Source organism: Frankliniella occidentalis, unplaced genomic scaffold (genome assembly GCF_000697945.3).
Source record: "Frankliniella occidentalis isolate FOCC.00 unplaced genomic scaffold, Focc_3.1 Scaffold7, whole genome shotgun sequence".
NCBI lineage: Eukaryota > Metazoa > Arthropoda > Insecta > Thysanoptera > Thripidae > Frankliniella > Frankliniella occidentalis.
This window is the reverse complement of record NW_026267137.1, coordinates 1,934,520-1,939,669: the sequence shown is the minus strand read 5'-3', so window position 1 is coordinate 1,939,669 and position 5,150 is coordinate 1,934,520. Positions and strand designations below refer to the sequence as shown.

General features: G+C 55.6%; 1 protein-coding gene across 1 annotated transcript in view; it reads right to left on the bottom strand.

The window, feature by feature from the left end:
- LOC113215360 (hemicentin-1) overlaps positions 1 to 5,150 on the bottom strand; it is a 479,462-nt gene that overhangs the window by 321,827 nt on the left and 152,485 nt on the right. The gene's annotated exons all lie outside the window — the stretch shown is intronic.

Genomic DNA, 5,150 nt, shown 5'->3' with positions numbered 1-5,150 from the left:
GAGGGGGCGGGGGCTACTTACGAATCATCCATTTAATGTGCGCCGGCAGTTACCTGGAACAAAAGAGAGACAAGAGTGTGGCGTCAGAATACATAAAAATAAAAAGAGTAAAAACGGGTACGTAAGTAGCAGGCAGAGCAAGTGCGGAGCATAAAGCCAAAGCCGAACAGACAGAGACGGCCTCTGTTCTGGATATAACAGCATACCCCCGCAGGACCCACAGCAGCAGGGAGGAAAGTACCGTGGAAGAGAAAGGGTCGGCGTCGGCGGCGGCGGATTGTTGATTGGGCGGGAAAGTTCAGAGTCGTGTCGTGCTGAAATATTAACCGGCGGCCTCACGAGTCAACGAGCAGCACAATATCCCGGCTAATTCCCCCCAGGAAGCCGCCGTGTGGTAGGGCAGCAGCGCGACAAGCAGCAGAGGCTGCAGAGAGAGGTGTCAGCGACAGGGGGCACGAGTAGTATGCCGCTCCTACCGCACCGCTGCACTTCTCCTCCTCGGACTCGAGGCAAGGGGTCCCTCACTCCGATTTTTCGTGTACAGTGATAAAAGATAAAAAATGATACAATGATAGAAAATGAGAGAAAATGATAAAGAATGATAAAATATGATACAATGATAAAATTTGATTAAACCAGATAAAATTTGAAAAAAAATTATGGAAAAATGATAAAATTTGAAAAAAAATGATAAAATCTGATAAAAAGTGAGAAAATCTGATACGACTTGAGGAATCTCGCGCGGCTCGCCTTCTGCTCCAGCTCCTAGGGCGGCGGATGGCGCGCCAAGTCCTCTCCTCGCGGTATACCCTCGACAACCCTTCAAAGTCCCCACCGCGCCGCCGCCGCGCCCTCTTCCCGGGGGAAAGTTGTTCTTGGCGCCGCGCGAAGGCTACCCCCCCCCCCTCCCCTCCCACGGGGGGTGTGATTGGTCAGCCTTTCTTTCGCAGATCACCACGCAGAGTACTCTGTCGGCCATCCATCAGGGACTCGCCGCGCGCGACAGAGTAGTCCGGGCCCGATAATGCATTATCTCTGTAATGAAGGCAGAGATTGGCGCGCAGTGCGTGGCGCGGAAACACGGACATTACGGAAATAAAACAATTTTACGATGCGGAGGCCGCCGGGGCGAGACGGGCGGCGCGGCGCGCAGCAGTATGGCAATAAAGGATAAGTTGGAAAACGTCGTAAAAATGTGCTCGAGGCGGGGTGGGGTGGGGCGGGAGGGGTGCAAGCGAACGGGAGGAGAGAAAGGGCGTGGTGGGGCAGGGCGGGGCGGAGGGCTCATAGGGTTGGAGTGCAGTGTGCAGCGGCTCGAGGCGTTCGTATGCTCGGGTGAAGGATGAAAGGTATAAGGGGCACACGGGGGAGAGCCACGAGGGCAAAACGCTCAACGAGCAGAGCGAGAGAGAGAGAGAGAAGAGAAGGAAAACGGCGATTGCAGTTTTACAGGTATGCGCCTTTTATGCGCTTGCGGCCATATCCATTGACTTTTCAGAAAAAGCTCGGCGTTCGAACAGATTTTGCTTGAGCAATGAGATATTTACTTATTTCACCCCCACTTTTAAGTACTAGCTACTTTTAACAAACGGGTGATAATTTTTGTTAGAATATTGATGTTGAGCACCATGTGCAATCAATCTGTATTGTTAGAGAGTCCTTCCCGGTGGCCTTTTCCAAGAGATTTTTCTACCTCTGGTTACACGTATGGTATGGTAACGGATAAATCAGTTTCGCCGGAGGGCCCCGAAGTGTTGGTATGGTGATGGTGGTGGTGGCTTTGGGCCTAGCGCCCTCGGAGGTGCTGACGGCGTAGGCGCTAAAAGGCGTCTGCACCGTCCGATAGTGCTCCGGGGTTTGACCGCGGCCCCCGGCCAGCCCGGCGCGCCAACGGCTACTCTCATGTTTATGTGCCTAGCTGGTGCGACCTCCCTCAAGGACGCCAAGGACACCTTCCTCCCTCGTGCAAAAGGGTCGCCTCCCCGCTCGGTGTGTGTATGAAAAGGAGGGGAGGGGTTGGCATTCCCCCAGCCTTCTTTTACACTTCAAAGGTCGGCCGCGACTAGGGGATATTTTCCATACGGCCAGCCCCGCCCCGCCCCACGGCTTTTTCACCCACCTAGCGGGCGAGTGAAGAGTTCGAAGTCCCGCGACAGTCTCAGGCGTCGCCACAAGGTCTTCACGCGCGGACCCCGCCATCCCAGTCCCTTTGGCAGGGCTCGAGGCGTCGTCGAGGCGGCAGGGCTGCAGCGGCAAAGATTGGGCGACAGACGCAGAGCGAAATGGGGCGAAAAGGACAAAAGAGGTCTTCGAAACCCACTCCATGTTTCTCCGGGTACACGTTTTGCTCACCCGCTCACCCGTGGGCTGTGCGCCAGTCACCCCAGTGAAAGGATGGGTAGGGGAGTTCTGGAAGCTCTGACCAGTCCTCTATAGTCGAAACGTCTTGCGAGCTCTGCTGGTTCTGTCTCGGTCGACGACAGATCCTCCTGCTGCTGGGCTCACCTTCCAGCCACTATTTTCCATGTTCAAGTTTCCGCGAATCCAGGAGGCTCCAAGCAGCAGCTGCCCGCTGGAGCCGCATCCTCCATAGCCACAACTCCTCTTCCAGTGTCGCGGGAGGCAGCGGAGCGGAGATTTGTTCTGGATGAAGTGTGTCCGAGGGGCGCAACCGGCCGTGTGTGCGTGTGGGGGAGAGAGAGAGAGAGAGAGAGAGAGAGAGAGAGAGAGAGAGTGTGTGAGGAGGGAAGTGCCAGTCGGGCAGCAAACGGAAAAGCCCGGCCGGGAGCGTCGAATGCAAAGCGAACGTGCCCGGAATGGAGCAGCCGTGTTGTCCACTCCGAGAGGGCTGGGCCCGGGGGCCGGGGCCGGGGCCGGAGGGCACCAGGATAGACCTAGCAAAGGGGCGAGGATAGAAGAGCCGTCCTCTGCAAAGAGGATAGAGCGGACGTGTCGCCTACTCCCCGCGGATAACGAAGCACCCGGCTCCACCCGGGCCAGCAGATCGCAACCCATAACACGCAGTGGCCAAACAGTCGCGAAAGGGGGGTCCCGTCGATTGAACGATCCATCTATTTACTCAGTAGTAATAAGAGTTGTGAACGCACCTATTATTTGTCTTAGGATTGGACAAGTGACATCATACAGTTGCAGTGCCGTTCTTCTCTACAAACAATTTGCACATATGGCTTTTGGTTCAGTCGCGGGCGATTGTTCGGTGCCCTCAAAAACACAACAAAAGACCACCCCCTGCTCCAGGCCACATTTACCAGTCCTATTCGGTTCGACATGCATGGCAGATTAAACTGAATGCGGGCCTCTTCGCCGAATCACTACTTCCCTGGGCCTGTGGATCGAACAGATCCACTAGATTGATCAGTCTGTTGTTGTGAGGGGGTCACCACATCAAAACAAAACTTAAAAAAAAAGATCCACGTCAAAGCGTCAAATAGGACGAGGAACTGTATCTTCCTATTCAATTTCGCAGACCAAACATTAACATTTGAAGGCTGTACCTAAGAGTGGGGCCGTCGAGCTTCCACCGGGCGTAACGGATTTCAAGATTGTGCTCTCTTTCTCACAGAATTTCGTCCAAATACCATGTAGTATTTGAATCTTTTGTGATTTCGTACGGAGAAATTCATAAACTAGCACTGCAAACAAACTGCTCAAATTAACGCAGAAAGTGTGCAAGAATTTGATAACTTAATTAGTGCGAATAAAATATACAAATTCAGATAGTGTGTACATGAACGCACGAACACTGATAAGACCCTCGCGAAGAATGGGAGGATCGCGGGCGGGAGTAGTACAGAAAAAATAAGTCCTTCTTGAAGCAATTTGGAGGAAAGTGACCTGGAAAACTAGTGCAAACGAAGGGGTCAATTTATAGTTTTTTTCGGGGGCGTACAAGCGTAAAATAGGCAATCTGCACACGCCAAGGGGTCGCGGGCAGAGCTCCGCGAGCGGCCCGCTGGGACCGGCAGCAGCTTCTGGCCCGGGCTTCCAGCAGCGCCTCTTCCCCCTTCTCTCTCTCCAGCCGCTGGATCATCGCGCAGCGCTGGAGGGGCCTGGGCGGGCGGGGCGGCGCGCACGACTCGCGCCGAGGCTTTACGGGCGGAAAATGGTCAATTTGCCTATCAAGGGGTCGAGCGGCCACCAGCGCCACCATCCCCACCACGACGGCGATGTCTCCGCGGCCCGCACACTCGCCGACGACATTTTTTTTTCGTCCTGCTCCCTTTTCCTCCCAGCCGCCCCATTGCAGTGCTCCAGCAGCTCCTCCCATAAGGCGGAGGGGCGGCAGAAGGATGTTCAATTGCGGGGAAACGGCGCGGCGGCGGCGTCGGCAGAGCGAAGTGTGTCGCCGCTCGTCAGCAGCAAGGCATGAGGAGAGGGGTGAGGAGCAAGCCGAGGAGCAGGGAGAGGAAAAGTAGGAAGAGGCATAGCACAAGGATGAAGAGCATCGCCGAGGAGGGGAAGGGCTAAGAAGAAGAGGGCAAGGCCGATCAGGAGCAGGAGTAACAGGACGAGGAGGAGCAGGGCGAGGAAGAGCAAGGCAGGGAAGAGCAAGACGAGGAGGAGAAGGAAGGAGCAGGGCCAAGGAGAGGAAGACAAGGAGGAATTAACAGGGCGAGGAGCAAAGAGGAGGAAGGGTAGGAAGAGAATGAAGGAAGAGCACGAGCAAGTGGCAGCAGGGCGAGCAGGAGAATGAGCATGACGAAGAGGAAGAGGAGCATAGCAAGGAGGAGCATGAGCAGCAAGACAAGGAGGAGCAGAGTGGGACGAGTCGAGACGGGTATAGGAGCAGGATGAGGAGGGGCAACACTAGGGAAGAGGGAAAGGAGCGGGTGAAAGGAAGCAGCGGGAGCTTCGGCAGGAATTCGGAAAGAGGTTGCTTACCTCTCTGTGGGCCAATGAAAGCCACCGCCGCCCGCCCACGCCCACGCACCTCCACACGCCGCAAATCTCTTTTCTTCCCTTATTGTCGGCCCTTTCAGCGCGCGCAGCCCCGGCGCAGCCCCGGCGCACGCCCGGCCGCGCACCTGGGCCGCCGCTACTTATCACATTCACACGTGTACACACACGCGCGCTCCGCCAGCCCCTCCTGCACGGCGAGGTGATAAGGCAGCCAAAAAAAAAAAAAAAAA